Source organism: Leptonychotes weddellii, chromosome 3 (genome assembly GCF_054177405.1).
Source record: "Leptonychotes weddellii isolate Sample4059 chromosome 3, ASM5417740v2, whole genome shotgun sequence".
In the NCBI taxonomy this organism is placed as follows: Eukaryota; Metazoa; Chordata; class Mammalia; order Carnivora; family Phocidae; genus Leptonychotes; species Leptonychotes weddellii.
In genome coordinates, this window is record NC_138371.1 from 68041454 (window position 1) to 68066060 (window position 24607).

Sequence of the window (24607 nt, forward strand, 5' to 3'; positions counted from 1 at the left end):
AAACCGCCGTTTTTGTAAACTCGGCGAAAACATATTTGGTCAACTATGTAGTTTCTTCTCTCAGTTTTATATTTTGTGCTCATAATCGTGTTGCTTATCTTTATACTGATTAGCCCCAGGCCTTACAATATTGGTTCTCATTTATTAATAGCTAACTTTTATTGAGCTAAACTTACTATGCGCCAGACACTGTGAAGAGCTTTCTATGCTTTCGCCCATGTAATTCTCAGAACAACCCTGTGGGATAAGTACAATTGCACGCCCCTTTTACCAAAGAAGCAACTAAGAAAGAGCTAGAAATGCCCTGCTGAGGGCGTCTGGGTGGCTCAGTTGGTTAAGCATCTGCCTTCGGCTCCGGTTATGATCTCAGTCAGGGTCCTGGGATCGAGCCCCACATCCGGCTCCCTGCTCCGCAGGAAGCCTGCTTCTCCCTCTCCCCTCCCCCTGCTTGTATCTCTCTCTGTCAAAAAAAAAAAAAAAAAAAAAGAAATGCCCTGCTGAAGTTCACAGAGCTAGACATGGAGATGGGATTTAAAGCCTTGGTAGCCTGCCCAGGTCCTGTACTTTTTTTTTTTTTTTTAAAGATTTTATTTATTTATTTGAGAGAGAGCACATGAGAGTGGGGAGGGTCAGAGGGAGAAGCAAACTCCCTGCCGAGCGGGGAGCCCAATGAGGGACTCGATCCCGGGACTCCAGGATCATGACCTGAGCCGAAGGCAGTCGCTTAACCAACTGAGCCACCCAGGCACCCCCAGGTCCTGTACTCTTAACTATGAAACCATGCAACAGATACTTCAGACAGTTGTCTGAACTACTTCCTAAGGCTGACTGAGAAATCCTATGTCTTTATTACTCAGTGCTGCTAGTGAAAGACTCCCGTGATTCCCAGTATTCTCAACAGACTCGGGCAAGCACCTTCACTCAGGACCATAAACTGAGCCCAAGCGAACTACTTACTGTCTGAGTGGGCTTGACTTTTCTGGACGGGCTAAGTATTCCTTAGGCCTATGAAAGATGCTATAGGAAGAAATCTTACCTTGCCCTTCTGAGGAACAACTTCAGGTTTAATGGCCCTTAAGGTCATAGAAGAAGACATCTTATTGGCTTGATGTCTTTCAGTTATTTGGTGCTAAAGGAAAAACCGCTAGAAATGTCCATTGTTGCATTCTTTAATACACAGAATTTAATATGACTATAAAAGCTGTACAAATCAAACATCAAGCAAATCTGTTATGGCTGTATTATAGACCAAGTTGTCAAGAATATAAGCTCTGAGTTCAGGATCCCAACCTTCCACATATTTTTTGAAAGATCTTAAGCAAGTTACTTAAGCCCTAGCATCCCCTTCTGTTAACTAGAAGTGTTCTAGTTTATGGGAATTATTTTGCTGTTAGTTCAAGCTGAACAAAGACTAGTTTCTTAAAAGTACTATATGTATTTTTACTTCTCTTCTCCAACCCTATTATATTTCTTCCACTAAATAAATTTAGTCTTGGAAGTGGAAAGAAAATCACATTAAATTGGGAATAATTTGTCTGTGTTAGATATTCAGTTAATTGACCAAATGGAGTATTCCTTTCCCCTGTGCAATATCCTTTTTGGGTAAATATTATATCTATATAATAGGGAAAGGGGAAGAGTGAAGAGGTCTCCAAGTAACTAATAGCAATATTAACCTTTTAAGCATAAACTCAAGATAAGATGGTCATGAATGTTAAGGAGCAAAACAAAGTCAAATGGTATATGACTTTGCAATACAACCCCTTGCAGTAAATGAGTGTAAATAAAAAAGAAAGACAAATGTGTTATAGGTTCTTAGTGTTCAACCAAAGTTAAATCTGTCCATTTCTATTAAGATCTCTTGCTCAGGGGTGCTTGGGTGGCTCAGTCAGTTAAGCATCTGCCTTCAGCTCAGGTCATGATCCCAGGGTCCTGTGATCCAGCCCCGCTCAGCGGGGAGTTTGCTTCTCCCTCACCCTCTGCACCTTCCCTGGCTCATGCTCTCTCTCTCTCGCTTGCTCTCTCTCCCAAATAAATAAATAAAATCTTAAAAAAAAAAAAAAAAGATCGCTTGCTCAGTTACATATCGTCACTGCTAGGACAACACAATCCTGGATGCAAAAAGCTCAAGGCATTTACAAACAATTCAAAAGATGGATTTGCCCATTAGATTCAGACATACTTAAAGAAAACTAACTGCATAATGCTGAGGGGGCACAAAGTTGTATAAAACATTGCCTTAGTCTTATTCTCTAGGCCAATGGCATCCAATCTGGGCTCTTAGAAACTGAGCTGAACTGAGCCTCGGGAGCATTGGGTTAAAGGAAATAAATACCCCAAAAAAGGAGTAGCAGGAAGCAAGGGAGTTGGGAATAATTTCTAAGAGCAAGTCTGGGGACCACAGGGAAGAGAAAACAACAGAAAACACACACAGAGAAGCCAGAATTTGGGAGCAGAGAGTCTACGGAGTGCCAGCACTAGCAGGGTGGGCACTGGGTGGGCTGGTTCGAACATAGGAAAATTAAATCTTTCTATGATCTCCTACAGTATAATTTATGATGAAGACTCTCTACTTGTGAATAAACAAAGATTTTTTGAAAGAGAATTCACCCCCGGTCAGAAAGCTTTGCTCACTGATTCACATTATTTAGCACACATGTTATATTCCAGTGTAACCTAGAAACAACTGTCTGGCCATCTGATGGATTTTAATAAGAAGATGTGTTATAGGCAGCAAAAATGATCTCCTATGCAAGAAGCAGAAGAGCTATAACCAATAGCAACTTCATCAATGCTATTAATACATCAAAAGAAAAAAATGTGTCCCTTGGAAGGAGTTGGGGATACTTGTCTTGGACTAGAGAAGCACACTTTAGCTAAGTGCACCTCACCCAGTGAGGTCAGAACTACTGTTATATCTATTTAATAGATGTTAAAACTAAGGCAGAAAAGTTAAGTACCCCTCTAAGTTTCACATAGCCAGTCAATGACAGAGGGTGCATTTACCCCACCACAATACCGGTCCCATAATCCCTTCTTTCACACAGTCCTCTCCCTACAATTACATACATTATTGTCCTTACAAAAAGGTGGAAAATAGCATACATGCTTTTTCGTGGTGAGCCTTTCTGCCCCTTACCCCCACCCCCACAATACCAGGATACATCACGAAGGTCTTGAGGTAGGCTCATTGGATACTAGAGTGCCATTGTTTCCATGCTCTTTCAGTTGAAAAAACTAAGGGAAAGCCTTTTTTTATTTTTTATTTTATTTTTATTTTTTAAAGATTTTATTTATTTATTTGACAGAGAGAGACACAGCGAGAGAGGGAACACAAGCAGGGGGAGTGGGAGAGGGAGAAGCAGGCTTCCCGCTGAGCAGGGAGCCTGATGCGGGGCTCGATCCCAGCACCCTGGGATCATGACCTGAGGTGAAGGCAGACGCTTAACGACTGAGCCACCCAGGCGCCCCAAGCCTTTTTTTAATCATGATTTTTTTTAGTGATATTCTCCAGTTCAAATTCGGTAACAGTTTTTTTCATATTCCCTCAATCTGTATTTTTTATCTCCCTCTCCAAAGTGAGAAACTTAATACCACAGAACATCAATATATTACTCATTTGCACTATCATACGATACATATAAAAGAGTTTCAGAATCAAGTCATCAATACCACATATTTTTTTCTTTTTTTCATCAATACCACCATTAATGACACATCTACCGTGTAAAATTCAAAATTTGTTTTGCCATTTATTTCCTCAGAATACCTGTCACAAAGAATACATAGTCAAAGTACTGTGTTCAAGGGACGCCTGGGTGGCTCAGTCGCTTAAGCAACTGCCTTTGGCTGGGGTCGTGATCTCAGGTTCCTGGGATCGAGCCCCACATCGGGCTCCCTGCTCCGCGGGAAGCCTCCTTCTCACTCTCCCACTCCCCTGCTTGTGTTCCCTCTCTCTCTGTTAAATAAATAAAATCTTTTTTTAAAAAAAAAGTACTATGTTCAAATGTTATTTGAGTTAATTCTTTCATACATGTGTGGTTGTTTTATATACAGTTAGGCTCCCTGGTTTCTGTTTATATTCAAATTTTAGGGTTGGCTTTCCTCATTGTTTCTTACTAAACATTGTTATTTGAATATATTTAAGTGGTTCAAAATACAAAGTTATATAAAAATGTACACTCAAGGATGTCGTTCTCATCTGCCTCATTCTCACACATTCCTGTAGATTTCTCCTTCATGTTTCCTTGTGGGGAAAAAAAGGCAATGCATGTGTATGCGTGAGTGTGCGCGCATGTGTACGCGTGAGTGTGCGTCCATGTGTATGCGTGAGTGTGCACACATGTGTATGCAAGCTGAAGAGACATGTGGGAACCTGAGTTACATTTGTAAATGGACACAATACATTTAAAAGCAAATCAGAAAATTTGCAAAGCTAGGCTGATCAATAAACAAAGCATTTGACAAAACAAATGTATAGATTTTGCAGTGATATTTATGTGATTGAAAGTGAAAATAAAGGGTCGCCTGGGTGGCTCAGTTGGTTAAGCAACTGCCTTTGGCTCAGGTCATGATCCTGGAGTCCCCAGATCGAGTCCCACATCGGGCTCCCTGCTCGGCAGGGAGTCTGCTTCTCCCTCTGACCCTCCCCCCTCTCATGCTCTCTCTCTCTCATTCTCTCTCTCAAACAAATAAATAAAAATATATAAAAAAAAAAAGAAAGTGAAAATAAAAATATTTCATCGGTCCTGAAAGTTTTGTGTTCTTGTTTTATGCCTATCTCTGTCACCCTTCATGACCATTAATTATATTTAATGTTTCTAACCCTTAAAATAATCATGGAAATAGAACCAGAGGGCTCCTGGGTGGCTCAGTTGGTTAAGCGACTGCCTTTGGCTCATGTCATGATCCTGGAGTCCTGGGATTGAGTCCCACATCAGGTTCCCTGCTCACCGGGGGGTCGGCTTCTCCCTCTGACCCTCTTCCCTCTCGTGCTCTCTGTCTCGCATTCTCTCTCTCTCAAATAAATAAATAAAATCTTTAAAAAAAAATAGAACTAGAAACATTCAGATTAGGAATTATTCTAAAGGGATATTGTCTAAAGGAAAAGCTATTCTTAAAAAAGTGGTTGTCAGGGGTGCCTCAGTGGCTCAGCCAGTTAAGAGTCTGACTCTTGATTTTGGGTCAGGTGGTGATCTCAGGGTCCTGAGATTGAGCCCCATGCCCACTCCTGCTAGGCATGGAGCTGCTTAAGATTCTCTCTCTCCCTGTCCCTTGCCCCTCCCACCCTGCTGGAGAGCTCACTCTCTTTCTCTCTCTAAAAAAAAAAAAAAAAAAAAGTGGTTGTCAATTCTATAATCTATGAGTCTTCCTAAAGAAGCTACACTGTAATTTCTTTAGGGAACTAGTACTTTCTTAAATTAAATTATTTTAATACTTTTATTAAGCTTCCTTAAATTAAACCTCTGGTAACGAGGACGTTACTTTTGTAAAGGGTTTATTTGTGGAATTCAGTTTTCTTTCCTACCTCTTCGCGTTGAGTAGTTTTTTGACTTTTCTGTTATCAGATCACTGTTTGGTCTAGCTTTGTTTTGCTTAAATCATAGGAGTCTATTTAAGGCAAGAATTCATATTAAGAATGAAGTTACTGTTATTAATAAACATTCTGCCAAGTTAAAAAATTAATACTGTAGTATTTTAACTGCTGAGTTTCTTCTTCCTGATAACCTGATGTTTTCATTTGTTAGGGCTGCAGCAACAAAATACCACAAATTGTGTGGCTTGAACAACAGAAATATACTGTCTCATAGTTCTGGAGGTTAGAAGTCCAAGATCAAAGTATTGGTAGGCTTGGTCCTTATGAGGGTGTGAGGGAGAGTCTGCTTTCTGTCTCTTTCCTAGCTTCTGGAGGTTTGTTAACAGGCTTTAGTGTTCCTTGGCTTGTAGAAGCATTGCCCTATCCCTGCCTTCCTCTTCACATGGACTTCTTTCTCCCTTTGTGTGTGTGTCCAAATCTCCCCTTTTCATAAGGACCCAGTCTTACTGGATTAGTACCCTCCCTATGACCTCATTCCAATCATCTTCAAAGACCCTATTTCAGGAAATAAACAAAAGAGTCACATTCACAGGTACCAAGGGTTAGAACTTCCACATATGAATTTTGGGAAAAACAATTCAACACATAACAACATCTGATATATAAATTATAGAAAAAGCCACATGTTTTCTTTTATAATTTTGGAGTAACAATTTTGCAATGTTTGAAGATGGTATGCTCAGTGTTATTTTTCCAGGATATGAGAAAGAGAAAGGGAGTGGGAGAGAAAATAGAGAGAGAGAAAGAGAGAGAGATTGTTTTTAAATATTTCCAGACCTCAGTTGGAGTTTTCTACTGAAAAAATATTATTGTTTGTATATATATTGATGATTCTTGATAGGTTACTTTGCACATGCAATTCCCAATGTCAATCAGAAAATCTGAACACTGATTTTACATCCAATATTGTGTTAGAGACTGCTGAAACACAATCATGCAAACAAACAAAATAACTATATAAAAGTTTCCCTGACCACAAATGAAATGTATTAGGAAGGTACGAGTAACAGTAAAAAATAGAAATAGTAGCTATTTCAGATAAATTTTGATAGGGACTAGAAATAGTGTAGGAGCTCAGAAAAGGAAAATACAAATAAGGTTTGTTAATATACAAATACTCTGAAAAATCAGTAAGAAAATAAGAAACATTCTAGTAAACAGAGTCCATCAATAAGGGATTGATTAAATTATGCGATGTCTCTCCACCATGGAGGACTCTGTCATTATAGCAAGGGCAGATCTGCCTGTGCTGAAATGGATGTAGAGAGAGATAGGTTAAACAAGAAATTATTAATGTCTGAAAACTTCAAGAACTAATTCCAGGAAACAAGGAAGAAAAATATACTAGAATGGAAAAAGGAATTTAACTTTTGATTTTATATTTTTCTGTGCTGTTTGCATTTTTATAACATGTATGCTTTACTTTTTACTTTTCATCATTTTTTTGAGTTGGAGGAACACATTTGTCTAAAACTGAGTTAATCATACTTCTCTGTTCATGACATACTATTATCATTGGGACCATAACGCTTTGTTTTATCATATATTTATTCACTGTTTTACCCCCTTACTCTCTCCTGTTCCCTCTGCCTTCCTATAAGCCATCACTATATTGTGCTTAACATACATCTCTTTGTTTATATGGGACCATACAAAACACGTATTTTTTTGACTTCACAATTTTAAATACATGCAAATTACATTGTCATATCTCATTCTGTAGCTTATATGATTCACTAGGCACCACCTCTCTGAGAGCATCCGTGTTGCTCTGTGATACACCTAAGGCATTCCTTCCACATGCTGCATATGAGTCATGGTGTGCACCATTACCACTTACCTGTCCACTTTCCTAGAGAACACTTGGGTTGCTTCCACAAATACCACTGCAATGAACATCCTGGTATAAGTCCATTATTGACTTCTATGAGAAATTATTTGACCTACATAAGAATTTACATATCCAAGTATTTCCAAATGGAGATACTAGTCCATGGTTTATATGTAAACCTAATGTGCCCAAATGGTACCAGCTGCTCTCCGAAATGGCTGCCCCCACCCATATGCCCCCCAGTGATGCACAGGGTCAAATGTCCCTGTGTGTTTACCCACATTCAGCACTGTGCAGCTTTATAATATTGTCTAGTCGGTCTAAAGGGGTATCTCCTTTTTAATTTTTTAAATTTTTATTTGATTTGATTTATTTTTTTTATTTTTTTAAAGATTTTATTTATTTAACAGAGAGAGAGACACAGCAGAGAGAGGGAACACAAGCAGGGGGAGTGGGAGAGAGACAAGCAGGTTTCCTGCGGAGCAGGGAGCCTGATGCGGGGCTCGATCCCAAGACCCCACGATCATGACCTGAGCCAAAGGCAGACGCTTAACGACTGAGCCACCCTGGCGCCCCCTGATTTATTTTTAAATAGGCTCCACACCCAACGTGGGGCTTGAACTCACAACGCTGAGGTCAAGAGTCATGTGCTCTACCGACGGAGCCAGCCAGGCACCCCAGATACCTCCTTTTTTAACTTGAGTTTCTTTGTTAACTTAAAAAAAAAAAGGTAATTAGAAAATGTCTTCTCCATCTAAATGTATGACTCTATAATCTAGTGCCCTTTTACTCTGCTATGACCTCTCTTAGAATCCAACTGTGTGTTTTCACCTAGTCAAACTTGTGTATCTTGTCTAAAACCTCAAACTCAGCATCTTTCAAAGCAATATGAAAAGTTCACAGATTATTAATGCTGAGAAGAATATTGGCAACCTAGAACAATAACTTCATTTTACACCCAAGGAAACTGAGGCCCAGACAAAATAAATGACTCTCCTACTATTAAAGGGATTTGAGGGACAGAATCAGAACTGATAAGCAGCAAGGTGCAGAGTGGAAGAGGAAGAGCTTTGGAGTCAGAGAGAAAAAGGAAAATATAAGATGGTTAGAATAGTCGAGTAAGGATTCCCAAATGGAGCTCAAGCTGAGATGACCCTTGGAAAGATGCACAGAGAATAAGGGAAATGTCCAGAGTGGAGAAGGCCACCTAAACAAAGCCATCATTGTGAGGCATGAGCATGCTGGGTTTTATTCATAACAGAGGGCAGCAAGAATATATGGCTGTGATAGTTAAAATGGGCCTGGGAGTTGGGGAGTCTGGAGAATCTAGCTAGGACTGGCTACATAATTTTTAGTGCCAGATGAAAAAATGCAGGGCTCCTTGTTCAAAAATTAAGAATTACAAGACAGCAACAGCTAAGCAAAGTGCAAGACTCAGTACCAATGTACAGGTTGCATATCCAATGAAGCTCGCCCTGAATCGAGCAACATTTAAAAAATGTGGTTGGAATTAGGATCCACTGAAGTTTGTGAGCAAAAGAGTGATAAAATGAAAACAATGTTTAAAAAAAAATAGAGACCTTTCTTGGGAATAATGCCACAATATGTATCAAAATTTAAAATGCTCTCACCCTTTGAGTTAGCAGTTGCACTTCTAGGAATTTATCCTGCAGATATTTAATAAATGAACCAAATGGCATTTGTTCAAAGATCTTCACTGCAGTGTTGTTTCTACTAGCAAAAGATCAGAAGCAGACTAAATGTCCTCTGCTAAGGAATTGGTTAAGGTAATGACAGTACCTTTCTGCATTGGACATTTTCACCATCTTCTTACATCTTAGCCTTCCAGATTCTAAATCTTTAGGGAACTTGGCCTTGGGGCACTATTTGTGATTGTGAGACGGAATAAATAATGTTTTAATTCCTAGCCAGGAAAGGGCAATTGTATATGAACATAGAACCATTAAAAAAAAAAGAGAGAGAGAGAGAGAGAGGTGGCTCCACTTATATAGAAGAAACAATTTCTGATATCTATCTTTAAAAAAAAAAGGCAATGAGCACAGCAGTATGTATGGTGTGGACCATTTGTGCATAAAAGCTATATGCAATATTTGTATCTACATACAGTATCTGTGGATGGAAATGCAAGAAAATGATGACAGTGGGCAGCCTCTAATAAATGGATCCCAGGAAATGAGGGTAGGGGTTGGAGGGTGGGATGAAGACAAGCTTTTTAATGCATACGCTTATACCTTTTGAATTTTGTACCATATGCATGGGCTTCTTATGAAAAAAATATATTTGAAAAGACCAAATGACTTGAGAGGAAGAAGAGAGGGAAGGGAGGAGAAGGCCATGTCTGCCAATAGGTGGGAGGTGGCCAAGTGGCACAGCTCAAGAGCTATTTGAATAAATGCTGCACTGGAAATGAGTGTGAAGAGAAGGACAAAGAATTCCCACCCATATATCCTCTACCCTGAAGACGCTATATGAATTTGAAACTGATTTAATTTTGAACCGGTAATAAAGGAATGATTGAATTTTCAAAAATTAAGGAAATTAGAAACAGAAGGAAGGGAGGAAGGGAAGGAGTAGGAGAGGGAGGGAGGACATTGAACTAGCTGCAAGGGCTACGGGGATGGCAAAGGAAAGCAGAGGTTGCCCAGGTAACCCAGGCAGTGAGCAGATAAGGATCGGCACTGTGAGGCAGGAGGGATGGGCCCGAGGAGCAAGAGCAAGATTTGATGCTGTTTTAAAAGGGGAAAATCCGACTGGTTGACTAGTTGGACATGCTGGCGGACTAGGAATGAGCATATCACAAGCAGGATGATTTCACAGTGACAGCTTTTCGGGAGAAATTGCTGCATTCTCAACATCTGCATGCATCTGAGAATTACACCTGGATTCTTCGTTTCCATGCCTTGATTTTAATCCTTAGGAAAGTAGGCCTTGGGGTACTACTTGTGATTCTAAAATGGAATAAGTAATGATTTAATTCCCAGCCAGTAAAGGGCAATCCAAATGACTGGCTCCACCATTTCCCCAGGGCTAGTTTGTAACCTGGGACAGAAATAAGCTGTGTGTATTAAATCAATACAATCACTCACAAGTTAAAAAAAAAAAGCATTGCTTTGGTGGCTATGTATTATATCAACTATGTCTGTTCCTGAATGGTTTGTTTTCTTCAGATGCTATAAGCCTGGCCACATTTCCATGGTGAGCCAACACCAACCAGGGACTAGGGTGCCCTGAGCAAGTGTTCCAAGGTGCTATGATGCAAATTACAAGTCCCTGCCTGCCCCATCGGGCTGTGACAATGACAGGTTTCCTAAGAGAAATGATTGTGTAACATTCCACAGCACTCCCCATTTTCTGCTCTCTGCCAACCTCAGGAGGGGCCGCTCAGCAGATCAAGGTTGCTCGGCAGACTAGGGAAAGTGCTAGGGTATGCCGCCCAGAAGACACTGTTGGCCATCTTGTGATCGTTCCACACTTGGCCGTACCAGTAATGAAATCATGCCTCCACAGCACCTCTGAGGTGAAACAGGCTTAGTACCCAGCATAGCTCTGAAACACAACAATGCTTGTGTTCGTCATGATGTGTTACTCAGACTTAACAAGAGGAAGTTCTGCCTGCCTGAAGAAGATTTCCACGGTTTCCACAGATTCCATGACAACCCATTCCCCTGCTGCTCTCCCTTTGGCTCCCCAACCCCTGCCACTCCCTAAAAACAGACCTTCTCAAGGCTCTGCCCTCACTCTCCTCTGTCTGTGATTTCCTCCACTTCTAAATACTTACCTTTCATTTCTGTGCTATTGGCTCCCAACTCCACTTCGGTAGCCTTGTTCTCTCTAAATCTAGATGTCAACTGCCCAAGAGGCATCTCCCCCTACTTACCTCAAAGTCTATGTTGCCCAAAGTGAACACTTTGCTCCACCCTTTTCCTTCTAGTCATTTTTCTTCCTGACTTTCCTACATGATACCATTATTCTCCCAGTCACTTAAGCTAGATTCCTTTTTCCCTTCCTTCTGCCTTGCCATGAACTTCATGCTAGAGCCTTTCTCCTGGTTCAGGACCTCATTGCCTCTCCACTCCCATTTGTAAGCACCTCCTGAGTGAATTTCCTGACTTTTATTTTCTCTTACTCCTACTTCTCTGGCACATCGTTGCAGATGATCCGGTCAAATACTTTGATCCTTGGCTCCTCAAAAAAATTTCAGTGGCTTTCCATGCTACAAAAGTATCCTTATTCCAACAAACAAGGGATACGTCCTACAAACTTTTTCATGGTTTTTACTGTCTTCTTGTAATTCTACCACCGATGCATTTCTTTAAATTTTCTTAAACTTTCATATTTTCGGGCTATATCACATTCAAGTTTAATGGGTTCTCTAAATTTACTGTTTTGGGTAAAATTGTTTCTCAATTTTTGTTGTTTAGATGTGAGCAATATAAATACTACTCAAACTACATAGAAAAGGACAACTTACTGACTCACATAAACACCAAGTCCAGAATTTGTTCTAGTTAAGTACGGTTGCTTCTAGGGACTCAGTGTCATATTGGAGATGTGTATCTCTCTCTCTCTTTCTTGGACAAGCAAGACAGCAGCAAACCTAGCTATACATTCCACCCATTTGCTCACCTGAGCAGAAAGATAGTCTTTGCTTATAGCTCTGGAAAGAAAGTTCTGGTAAGTTCTGGAAAGTTGTTCCGCCTACGGCCACATGTCCATTTCCAAATTAAACACAGTGAAAAGGGAAAATATTTGGCTAGATCTGTTTCACATACCTACCACTGTGACAGAGAAACAGAGATGAAGGAGAAAGTTAACCTCACCCAAATCTCAAGGTATCAATTATCTACAGACTAGAAGACTTGTACCAGACTTCTATCAGAAATAAGTGAACTACTGAACACACACACACACACACAGACCTGGAATGCTTTTGGCTCTGTATAACAAATTGCCCAACTCAAAGGGGCTTAAACGATAAAGATCTTTACCTAACCAAAAGTCTGGATGGAGAAAATCCTAGGATGGTGCAGTGTCTCTTTCCTCTGAGTCATCGTCAGTCTCTCTTCAAGTCACAAAATGGCTGGGGCAGCTCCGAGCATTACACCTCATATGGCAATGTTAGGAGCAGGAAAGAAAAGGCAAAAGAGATCTTCCATACCATCTTTCCCAGAAGCCCCTAGCTGTCTATACTTGCCTCTCTTTGGCAGAAGTGTCACAAACCCATCCTAGACCAATCTTTGGAAAGGACAATGGGATAACTGGCTTCGTACACCACCTCTGGTCCTGGGGCTAGATAGACTCATGTGGACTTTCAGTAAGAGAAAATGTAAAATGGCCTTTGGTAGGCCACTAAAATCGTTTGCCATTGGACCGTACTTCTTATTCGACCCCTTCTATCTGTTTAAACTGTTGGTAGTGTTTCTTGTGCTGAGGGATTTTTAAACTGTTTCAAATTTTGAATCATAACATTTTGGAGTTTGAAGGAACTTAGGTCATTTAGTTCGGGGCTTTTCAAAGTTTGTTGTTGTTTTTTGTTTGCTTGTTTTTTGTTTTGTTTTGTTTTGTTTTTATTTGACTTGTAATCCAAATGCAAGTAAGTGGGAGAGTTTAAAATTGGCCCGGTGGAAGTGAGGGGCCTGGGCAAAGAAGGTGTGGCCCCACCAGCCAATGGCCCTGCGGCTCTTCTGGAAAGTTAGAGTCCTTTGGAATGTAATTTGAAAACCACATCTGTCTCCAGTTCTTTCATTTTAAAGAACTGAAGTTCGGAGAGGTAAAATGATTTGACCTTGTTCTTCTACAGGTTACTTAGGATTGCAGGTTCAATTTACTGATTCTCTAATCTCTTTGTATCTTTTATGCCTTGGACATAAATAATTTCATAGTGTCTTTGTGTCTTTGTCTTCAAATTTTGCTCTGTATCCACACACTAAAAAATCCTTAAAAATAAATCTTAATGTTGAAGTTCTTACATTATTCTTTAGCCTTTTATGATTTTTTCGAACTCCACTCTACTATTTTTCATATATAATGTCCTGAGCTACATGCAGTAATTCTGGTGCAATACACAGTGATTTATTCTGTTGTAGGCAGAACAGGGCTGTGGCTAAGCAACCAGAGATTGCTTGATACTACATGTGTTCCAATCTTGCCTCTAAGAGCCTCAATTCCCTCAATTGTTAAGGGGAGGTGATTATAATACCTACCTCACTGGGTTTAAATCCATGTGTAATGTCCTTACAGAGCCCAGCACATAGTCACTGCAACCATGTTTACTGTTATTTTCTCATATCCCCTGCCCCCCAACCCCCACATCTTCCTTGGCCATCAAAGATCCTGCAAATTGTTGGGAATTTCCCCTTCACAGATAAAGGGCCAATGATGTCTAAATCCAGAGCCTTCTATCTTATATTTATATTCATTTCCATAATTGCATTTCCTTCACTTTAGTTTCTCTCTCTCATATATCTTTGTTGCGTGATTTGCAATTTTACTTTCTATGGAAACTAAGGGTAAAGACTCAGATTCATACTGTTAGAGTTAAAAGAGGTCCCATTATCAAGTCATTCACAATGAAGGAAGAGGCAGTTTAGAGAATTTAGGTCATTTGGCTAGAATCACAAATGCTTCAAATTTCCCTGTTCAGATCACATAGTTCTAATTTACTCTTATAATTTGGATCAGGGTCCCAGTTCCTGCCACGGCTCCCTCACCCCTATCCCACATTCCTGACAAATATCATCATGTATTTGTCTGAATAGCTAAAAGACAATTAGGGAGGGGCTGATGTAAATTGTCTAAATGTCTGAAGATACAGCTAGGTAATTGTGTAATTCTGTACATATATAACAAAATTTTCATTTGCCTGCCTCACCAAGGTCAGCTTCAGAAGAATCACTTCATAAAGTTCAACAGAAGTTAATATAATAGGATTTTTTATAAATGTTTTCCCAATATTTTATTATAATTATTTGATTACAAATATCACTGCTTTCTTTAAAATTGAATACAGAAACATGTAATTACAGAGAATCATGACACACATGGAAATATCTCTTCTATCAAAACGTGGAAAGGACTCTCCCTCATGAGCATTGGTGGTTCAGTGGTAGAATTCTCGCCTGCCACGCGGGAGGCCCGGGTTCGATTCCCGGCCAATGCAATCAGGTTTTTTTCCTTTACTTTTCACCCGTGTATGTTAGATTCCCAAAGTAAGTTCGGTAATGATATTCAAGTTGATTTTATGCAAATGAAGAATGATGTACCGACGGTAATTTCCGGTTTCGCTTTTACTTACAACAAACGGAAAGGCGATTTCTCTGAGCTTCGCCTCACTTTTAGACTGTTTTTGGGCGCCCTAGAATATGTAAGCAAAAGGTATGCATGTATGTCTAGTGTTCTAGAATAGAAAAGGAAAAGCAACATCGGCTGTTTGGAGATGCCGGGGATTGAACCCGGGACCTCACACATGCGAAGCGCGCGCTCTACCACTGAGCTACATCCCCCAGCCGGGGAACTCTTTTCTGGTAAAGGCATTCATTCATCCTTTAGCGCTGGTCAAATTAGTAAAGATTCAGGAGTTCACTTTGGTGAGTGCCTCTCAGCACGTTTCTACCCTTCCCACTCTCATCTAAAGCTGCTTCCCTGGTGCTTCGGGACCGGCTGCAACCAGCGCTCAGGGACGCAGGCGGGACAAGCTCCCGAGCACGCCCGCCGGCGCCGCGAGCTCGCAGCGGGAGGCTTGGGGCGCCCAGCCCCGCCGGGGACGCGGGACGGTCGCGCGCAGAGTGCTCCAGGGCTGGGCGCCGCCGCGGCTTTACGGCGCAGGCGCGCGGGGCCGAGAGGGCGCCTCGGCTTTGCAGCCGGCTCCACCGGACTCGCAGTCGCAGCCCAGGGCCCAACACGCCCGCCGCGCTGCGCGGGGAGCGTCGCCCTGGTGCTCGCCGAGACCTGCTCCTGAAGTAGAGTGCTGGGGACCTTCTGTGCGCACTCGGAAACCTTCTGGCTTTACCTGTACCCCCCAGCCCCCGCCCCGCAATAAACTCACATCCCGGGTAGACGACCTCTTCACGCCAACTCCCCCTAAACTGGGTTATGCAGGAGTTACTACAGCCACCTCTTGGAGGTGTAAATGATTTTGCAACAGGCTCTTCTTTTCCATGGGGACCAAACTGAAAAAATGACACCGCCACCCACTCTGTAGCTTAATTATATATACATGATGATAAAGTTGGGGCGGGGCACCTGCTCAGGACGGATTTTTCTCTCTGTTTGATATTTACACTTTGGACCCATCTGGCTGATGGAGCTAGTAAAGTAAGTCACTGAACACCTCCTTTAATGTCCTCTTAACCCTCCCTAAACACTAATCGCGCTCCCAGCCCCAAAAGAAGAAATGTATCCCGAGTCCTGTTGCCTCGGAAATTGCTTCTGTCCAGTTGTTTGGGTGCTAGATAATACAATGAGCTAACTTGCATTCTAGTGGGATGATGTGTGTTTGACCCTTCCCGGTGCAGTTTAAACTGACATCGCCCCAGGCAAGTGAAGCCTGGGTGGTAGAAGCCTCAGGCACCCCGATGGGAGCAGGGGAGAGATTGGGTGTCTGAGGAGCTGGATCGCAATCACTTCCAGCTGACCTGTATGGCAGACCCCAACAGGTAGAACAGGGAGGGCCTAGAATTTCTACTCACTTCAGTTGCAGCAAAGTACCTCTCATAAATGAAATGGTCAGCAGGCCAAAAAAGCAGAGCAGAGAGCAGAAGTTTCAAAATAATTCTGAGTAACCCACAAGCTTCATAATCAACTCCTGGATTAAAAATAAATAAGTTACTGTGTTTGCTTACAGTAATTTAAACAAATAATGGCTCATAATCCAATTTGTTTTTAACTAGAACAAGCCACATGCTGATCTAATACAATAATACAGAATGTCCAAAAAAAACCCAAAAAACAAACCACGTCAATGGACAGCCATTAGGAGCTCTGCTCCAAGCCAGAACATTTCCAAACCAACCCCTAGATTCCATCCTGAGGCACTAGAAGATGAACATGTTCAGTTTACTCTGAATTGGGAAACAGGGATAAAACCATTTATCCACCCCCAAGGTTTTCACCAGAGCAAATTACAACCGTAGCATTTAGTTAATTGTAAAGGAAGTAAATTGGCCTCTAGTGACCTCACTTTGCCGTCTTCTTTGGTACCCTTCCTCAAGTTAGCGCTTATTTCTCCATCACCTGAGGAAACTCCCTTTCTGGGACAACTCCCTTCTTCCTCGGGCAATTCTGAAATTTCAGAGCTAAGCCCAGAGAAGGCTCTTTTTAAATGCCCACTCCTATTCCATCATTCCAAGGCCTAACTGAGTGCATTTGGTAAAGAAAATGAAGCTCTAAAGCCAACAGAGGATATCAAGTTGATTTACTGGCCTGGCTTAACCTAAAAGAAAGGCTCTGACTCACTGGGCTTTTTCAGCCACTGTGGTTGGTGGGAAAGGTGAATAGGAGGCACACTTTTGGATTAGGGGGTCTTTTCAGGAAAACTTGGATCACATCTATTCTTTATACAAATAAAACTGTGCCAACTTTGTTCACAGATGAAGAGAGGCTGGCCAAATGTCCAAAATTATAGAGTATAAAAAAACTCAGTTCTATCTTCTACCTTCCCATTTCTCTTGGTTGGGGACAAATTTCCCCTTCTCAGTCTCCCTCTTCCTCTGCCACACACATCTCTCTCTCTCTCTCTCTCTCACACACACACACACACACACACATCATTCACAAGGATTGACCACAGGCCCCACTTTGAAGCAGGGGACGTTTCTCTCTGGCTGTGCTCACATCTTCCCTTTCACATTCTCGCTTCAGCTCTTGGTACTCTGGCCAGCAGGTACAGAGCGTGTTTCCCTCAGAGCTGACTATGAGCTAAGATGTTTATTCCCAGTCCAAGCAGCAGTTCTTACTCCTGACTGCACATTAGAATTACTGGCAGAGACTTTGAAAAATGCTGATGCTCGCTAGAGCCCAACCCCAAACCAATTAAATCAGACTCTCTAGGAGGGAGTCTGGGCATCAGTATCTTTTTAAAGTCTCAGATGATTCCAAAGGGCTGCTGCTTGAGGGCTGTTTGCATGTCAACAAGGGGTGTCCAGTGATGGTATTTAACTAAACCTACTCTTTTAATCACTTTGCGGTATATACATATACCAAATCTTTATGTTGTACACCTTAAATGAATACAATATTATATATCAGTTATATCTCAATAAAACTGAAGGAAAAAAATGAGAGGTTGATTACTAGCCCAGTGGTTCTTGACCTTGGCTGCGTATTTGAAGTACTTGGCAAGCTTTAGGAAAAAAATTCTGATGCTTGAATCCCATTTTCAAATATAGTGATTTAACCATTCTGACCCATTCTTGGCATGAGATTTTTACACGGCTTCCCAGGTGGCCCTATATGCAGCCAAAGCAGAGAACCAGAGTATTAGAGTGCACCCTTTCTCAGGTTCTCTCCACCCTGTTGTATGAGCAGCCAAGCCTGAAAGCAGAGGACTCCAGAGCCCCCCACACTTGGGAATCGGCATTGCTAGAGGATGAAAAGAAGCTGACTCATTCTAACTTCTCTTCCCTATTTTCCTTCATCTAAAATAAAACTGGTGAAGGCAGGTGTTCAAGTGCTAAAAATGAGCATTTCTTAACCTCATATATCCCATCTCCTCTGGGTGAGGTGTCTCTGCTGCTTTGCTAGTCATTAGAAAAGCTCCAGAGGGGAAGAGGAAAGGGGTGGAGAGTAATCTGCACTTGGCACCTGGGAATGCCCAGTGCTTGTGTCTTCCTGGCTGATAAAAAGACTGGATTGCTTTACTCAACACCTAAAGAAACAGGCAGTGCTTTGAAATATATTATGTTACTCCTCACGATCATAACTATTAGTAATTCTTCATCACCACAGTTAATTATCATTAATAACAGCCCGAGAGCCAAAAAAGCTACTGGTTACATTTAATTCAGAGAAAGTTAATAAATATTACTCTTTTCAATAAGTATTCCGAAGTGAAAAATTATAGTGATCATAATTTGCATTTAGAATTAGAAGTATTTATTGAGCAGTAAGTTAGATCCTACTTAGAAAGATGTAAATTCTATAATTTAGATTCTGGTTACAAATAGATGGAAACAGAAGGAGGTACATATTTAAGATGACATTTAGAGAAGAGATGTTAGAAAAAGCCCATACTTCTGGAAACTATCAATGGTCAGTCAGTTTAAGAAAGGGTGTTTTAAAACTGGAAGGAGAAAAAAATATCTACATGGGGTCTGAAAGATTTTTCCGAATTCAGATGATCTATTCACGATAGGTTTTGTAGTCTTATAGTACTGGCCTATTCACAGAAGCTGGAGATAGGATACATATTTTCTTATGGTGTTCTCGAAGGTCTTATTTTGCCAACTAGCAAAAGAGATTAGGTATTGTATATTATTCTATATGAATTCTTCAAAGCACTAGCAGTCACTAAATTCTCAATAGGCATATAATACATGCTGGCTTACAATTTCAAGTGGGAAACTGCTTTATTTCTAAAAAAACAAAAAATGGTGTTTAAGGGTAAGTGGGTGTAAGGGATTCTACTGTTGTAACAAAGATATTCTAAAAGATTCTAAAATTGGATTATGATGATGGTTACACAACTCAGTAAAATTACCAAAAATTACTTAATTGTACAGCTAAAATGTGTGAATTTTATGTTATATAAATTATGCCTCAACAGAGTTTTAAAAAAGGGAGGTCATTAAGGGATAGAATGTGTTAACAGTGGAATGTGATAACAGTTAATGTACCAGAGGGATATTACACATGTAGACTGCATAACTAATCTGAAAGGCAAAAGATGGTACCCAAAAGAGGGAAAATGGTGGATGAAAGCAATGTATATAGAAGGAAAGGAGCAAATCGTCACATCGATAGGGCATCTATTGTCTCCCATAACCGTTACAAGAATAGGGAGCACAAGCTGTGTGCTGGGAGCTAAGCTAAGCACAGGCGAACACAAATATAAATTGCGATACAACCTGATGAATTCTATAATGGAGTTTTGCATGGAGGATTGAAGGAAGAAACAAACGAGAACATTTTAACTTGCCCACGTTCACATAAGTACAGATGTTGAAAGCAGAAGTCAAACCATGCTTATCTCACCCTTCAATCTGTATCCCTGGGCTGAGTAAATGTTTGCTATGCATGTACCACAGACTGCTGTTCTCTTTCCTATAATAAGTCTTCCGACTTTTAGCTGGACATACGAACAGCAGAAACAATGACATTCCTTACCCTCCTGAGCAGTAGTGTGAAGGAAGAGGCACACCTCTTCCTCCTTTTAGGACACGTGCCAGAAGGTGTAAACAAACATCAATTCCCCTCCAATCCTATTAGTAGAACTTACTCTCATGGCTAAATCCTAAATCTAGCGAATTGAGGGTTGGAGAAAAGTGAAAGGTGAAACTTAATGTCCACGCCTGGGTAGGTGGGAGAAGCTTGTGTAATCACCCTGAGCTCTCTGCATCTAGACTTCTGTGAGAGAGGAATAAGCCTTCTTCATTTTTAAGCCACTTTTATTTACAGTCTCTCTTTCTCAGAATAGAACTTAAATTCTAATTAATAAAAAGAATGATTCTTTCTAGAACACAAGTAAGGATATAGACTTACGTGGCCCATAAGTCTTTGATGAGAAGCAGTATTGTCAATCCTGTAACACTAGGCGGGGGCTTTCTTGGCCCTGCCAGTTAGGGCAGGATTAGACAAGCCAGCAATTATCTTTTTCAGTAATTCTAGGTATAGAAAGGATATAGAACTTTCTTATTTATTTATTTGAAATATGTTACTCCTCACGATAACTATTAGTAATTTATTTTTTATTTATTATCAAAAGGGAAAGGGAGATCAAGGCAATCACACCAAAATGAGATACTCTTTCTCAGTAGGTCCTCTGTATCTTAACTATCTTTAAAGGATTAGAGGCAAATTAGGAAAAGCCATAGCTTTCCCCCTGGAGTCAGATGTTTAGCTCCCAAAGATTGTACTTCATGCTGCTCCCCTCCAAATCCAAACTTTTGTTATTATGTTACCAACTCCTTAAGAAGGGAGGAACAGGATATAAATGTTAACTCGTATCAAAAATGCTCATATTTCTTGTCCCTCTTGACTGACGATGACATTGCCCTTATCCTCACCTGGGAAACTAAAAGTTCTCCCCTTATGTACAAAAAGGCAGAAAGGATAATAAGAATGCCTCTATCCTTAACGACATTTGGGTAAATGTTGTGTGGACCCCCAGGAAAAACTCCATAGCTCTGCAAGAAAAATTATATATATACATATATATGTATATAAATTTGTGTATAAATGATAATATGTAATATATAATACATATATACTTTAAGAATTCTGTATGTGTTTATAAATGTAAAATATTTCTGACATTAACTCAAGTGTTGACTGACTTAGGGAGATATTAGAAATAAGGATTATGAGAGAAGGAGGTGTCTAAGATGATTCCCAGTGCTCTGGTTTAAACAATTATGTGCATGATAGTGTCATTCAATAAAAGAGAATATATTGGAGGGAGAGTAAGCTTTATAGAGGGTCATTAATTCTATTTCTATTTTGTTCAATTTGAGGTACAGTCATCTCTCCCAAGGGAGATCTTGAGTAGATATTTAGATGCTGGATTTGGAGATGACAGGTTTGGCATTGCAATATGTACTTGAGAGACATCAGTATAGAGAAAATAAAGTCAGGGACTGGATGAGACTAATTAGGGAGAGAGCAGAGAATGAGACAAAGGGGACTGAAAATCTACTTTCAGGAACTCTAATATGTAAAGACTGAGAAAGGAGAATGAAAAGGAATAGCCAGGGAGACGGAAGGAAAAGCAGAGGAATAAGGTCTCAGGGATCTCACTGGGAAAAGAATGTTTTGAAAGGGAGTTTCAAATACTTAAATATTTAAAATACTGTCACCTGTGAAATCAGGTATGCTATCCAAGATTTAAAATGTCCATTAGAGGGACACCTGGCTGGCTCAGTCGGTTAGGCATCTGCCTTGGGCTCAGGTCATGATTCCAGGGTCCTGGGACTGAGTCCCGCATTGGACTCCTTACTCAGCAGGGAGCCTGCTTCTCCCTCTGCCTACCCCTCCCCCTGCTTGTGTGGTCTCTCTCTCTCTCTCTGACAAATAAATAAATAAAATCTTAAAAAAAAAATGTCCCTTAGATTTAGTGACATGGAAGTCATTGGATGACATTAATAACAGTTATTTCACTACAAAATTGAATGTTAATTCTTTTAATATATGCTATGCAATTCACAATTACTCTCTGTGGGAAGTTTTCCTGTCTTTCTTCTAGCAAAAGAGCTGTTTCATGCTCTTTACCTTTTAATACCAACCTTAAATAAATTATTTTTTCTGAAGTAAATTCATCTGGAAATTAGTGAGGTCCAAAGAATCAAGAAAGGACAAGAGACACAAATGCTTTTAAATCGCAGGAGAATTTACAAATAGGAAAGGTTCTCTTTTTTCCTTTCTGGTACTAAAAAAACATTATATCTACTCATTTACTCATTCATTTATTCAATGCAAATATACTGATCACTTACCATGTACTATGCACCATGTTCGAAGTTAAGGATAAAAAAGTGACAAAGTTAGTGCTTCCCCTGTTCTGACTGTACTTCAGGTCAAGGGGGGAGGCCACCAAATATAAAGGAAGTGTCAACAGTGTAATAAAGGATATGGTGGAAGAAACTAAGAGTTCCATATGAACACACAGGAAGAACCGTGAACCCAGTTCTAGGAGATGAAGGAAAGTTTCTGGGGAGGTATGAAGTATGAGCAGCAGTTAGCCTATTGGGGATGAGGAGGGATAAGAGAATGAAGAGCATTCTAATTGAAAGAAACAGAATATGCAATAGCTTAGAAGTCAAGAAGATCATAATAACTTTAAGGAACAAAATTAAATTTAGTGGGGAGGGTATATGCTATACTGTGGAGCATGAAAAGGAAGAGCTGAAGATGGGAAGTAGGCAAGGGCCTTGTAAATATCATAAATGCTCAGAGATCTGTGAGAAACCATGCAGAGTTCTGCATAGGAAAACAACATGAGATTTTATTTTTAGAAAAATTATTCTGGCTGTAGTATATAGAACATATAGGAAGGGGCCCCAATAAGAAGCAAGAAAACCACTGGAAGCTTCCTCCTGGCATCAGAAAAGAAATGATAGACTCAGGCAAGAGATGATGATCTAGAGCTTCACTGTCCAATATGGTAGCCATTAGCAACATATGTCTATTGAAATGTGGCTAATCTAAAGTGAGAAGGTAAAATATAATAATTTTTTATCATGACTACATGTTGAAATAACAATTTTTAATATATTGGATTAAATAAAATATATTATTAAAGTTAATTTCATTGTTTCTTTTTACTTTTGTGGGTACTAGAAAATTGAGAATTTTACACATTGGACTTATATTTCTACTGGACAAAACTGATTTAGAGCCTTTGCATTGGAAATGGATAAAATTGAATAAACAAAGAGACATTGAGGCATGACTTGCATATCAGTTGGATATAGAGGATAAGGAAAACGAAGGAATAAATGATTCCAAAGCTTCTAATTTGAGCAACTAAATGAAAGAATGGTATATTGAAGAACACCTAGGGATATGAAAGCCCTTTTTGTTTTGTTTTTATTTTAAGATAGAAGAAGATGCAGTATGTTTTATTGAAAATATGAAGGAAGAGTGGAATACAACAAAGATATGTGAAAAGTACTCAAAGTGTCTCCCTTAAGTAAAAGAGAGACAGACACACCTACCTTATTGTAGCAAAAGAAAAGCAGGGAAGGATGGGTTCTGGGATCTGGTCAATTTGATAGATTTGGAGATAGTAAATTGAAGACATTTCCATGAAAAATGCTTCAATTTTCTCTGTGAAGAAGAAAGTTCGTTTACTTTGTCTCAGGGCCAAGATACTGTCTTTAAAGTTTTGATGAAAATGGGAAAACTCTAGAGGAGCTGGAAGGATTCCAGGCAACACTGAGACCAAGATGAGGTTGGAGAGAGGACTGCAGAGAGCTACTGGCCATCAGTAGGCACAGAGAAAGGGGAATGCCAGATTGTCTAAGGGGAGATTCCGCTAGGTACCTTCGACAAAAGGACAAAGGGGCCAGGAGGTCTGGGAATTGATAAGGGTAGGGACTGAAGAAATAAACATGAAATCTCAGCTTTTCCTGACAGGAAGTAAAGAGAAGAATGGATTGACCAGATGCTTGCAGAATTCCTTGATGTCAGAGTGAGAGAGCTGTGGTCAGCGGGATCTGTGAAATAAATATTTCAAATATTTCAAAGTCAGGGTGATGACATTGCCTTGGGAGTGGATATCTAAAACAGAGTGGAGGCGAAGTTTAATACTGATATGATCAAGGAATTGAGAGGCTTTAGATATTCACAGGGACATTGATTCGCCTCAGGAAAATAGTGGGGTCTGGGTGAAGCAGACAGTGAGCCAGAAGCATGTCTTTAAGGAATGAGGGGGTGGGTGGGTTGGTGACAGGAGGGAAGTAGATTTATAGCGTAGTAATCATCCAATACATGTTAGTTTCTTTTAACAGTTCACATACAAATTAATAAATGATCCTATTTTGTACTTTCACATTAAAATAATATTCCATCCGTCTCTCCACAAACACATGGAGACACAATATATGTCTCCTTTCTTTTTTTTTTTTAAAGATTTTATTTATTTATTTGACAGAGAGAGAGAGACACAGTGAGAGAGGGAACACAAGCAGGGGGAGTGGGGGAGGGAGAAGCAGGCTTCCCGCGGAGCAGGGAGCCCGATGTGGGACTTGATCCCAGGATCCTGGGATCATGACCTGAGCTGAAGGCAGACGCTTAACGACTGAGCCACCCAGGCGCCCTATATGTCTCCTTTCTCTCTCTCTCTCTCTCTCTCTCCACACATACACACACACACACACACACACACACACACACACATTCACATATGCTCCTCACTGTTGATATACATTAATCCAGTTTTTAGACAAAACTGACACAAAGAATTGGGGGAAAATGTGTTAAATTGTGCATTTTCTTTTTGTGCTACA

At 40.3% G+C, this 24607-nt stretch overlaps 2 non-coding genes across 2 annotated transcripts; one reads left to right on the forward strand and one right to left on the reverse strand.

The window, feature by feature from the left end:
• The first annotated feature begins 14536 nt into the window (after positions 1-14536).
• TRNAG-GCC (transfer RNA glycine (anticodon GCC)) lies at positions 14537-14607 on the forward strand. Its single transcript has one exon. It is a non-coding gene; the product is annotated as a tRNA-Gly (tRNA).
• Positions 14608-14878: 271 nt separating this feature from the next.
• Positions 14879-14950, reverse strand: TRNAA-CGC (transfer RNA alanine (anticodon CGC)). Its single transcript has one exon. It is a non-coding gene; the product is annotated as a tRNA-Ala (tRNA).
• Positions 14951-24607: the final 9657 nt, after the last annotated feature.